Genomic DNA, 1022 nt, shown 5'->3' on the forward strand with positions numbered 1-1022 from the left:
GGGTTGTTCGGCTGCGGCGAGGGCGTACTGCTTTAATGAAGTGGCCAGCTAAGCCGATCTGTTCGCGCCGGCCCGGGTTCGAAACCCACTTTGCGAGAAATTTTATTTTCTTTCTTTCCTGGTGATGTAGGCATTGCCGATGACGTCATGGGGTCACGTCGGTTTTCGGACCGTCGGGCGTGGCGTCGATAACGCCGGATTTTCCGCCTCATGAATCGTGTAATGCTTTCGCATTAATAAAGGTGCACCTATAGTGAATGCGTTGTAGTCCTTGACTTAGTGCGAAGTGTATTAGCGACATGTACTGATACGAATCTGAGTAACTATGAGTATGCTAATTAAGCAGTTGATTAGGCGATGCGAACTGGACCCGATAAGGCTATCACGTTCTGCTCTAAAGGTGAAGCTTAAGCGTCCCCAATTTTTTGTTATTGTCAGATGCGGTAGCAGACAGACACGATCAGACGACAGCACAGTATACACATTAAGGGTTGCCAAAATGGCGAATAGCAAGACCTATGATCGTGAAGATGTGCTGGTGAAACTAGTCGGCAGTGTTTACCTGTCTCGTCTTCCCTTTCTGCGTCCTTCGCAGTATTTAAGGACACTCTTGTGGCGATGAGCGCAATATATGCTTGCAGCCGCCGATGCTATATGCATGCTTACTTGCATTTACTTCTGGTTTGTTTTATGGGGGTTTAACGTCTCAAAGCGACTCAGGCTATGAGAGACGCGCATTTACTTCTGCTGCACTGTCGGCGTTGCATGGTCATGATTGAAAGCAATCTTTAATTCATTTATTTAGCACAATGAAGCCTTTTTACAACGATTCCAAGCACATTTCACAGCATAACACACTTTTTTTTTATAACGGGGCGGTTTTGAGGTACCCGTGGTGCCCAAGCAGTACTTGGCATCTACACAGCAGACCGCGTTTCACGTCCGCGATCTCAAATCGCGACGTGCTAGTGTGATCGAGTTTCTCGTCTAGATGAAACTCTGACCCATACCGATGCCTTGGC

This window comes from Amblyomma americanum, chromosome 3 (assembly GCF_052857255.1).
Source record: "Amblyomma americanum isolate KBUSLIRL-KWMA chromosome 3, ASM5285725v1, whole genome shotgun sequence".
Lineage (NCBI taxonomy): Eukaryota > Metazoa > Arthropoda > Arachnida > Ixodida > Ixodidae > Amblyomma > Amblyomma americanum.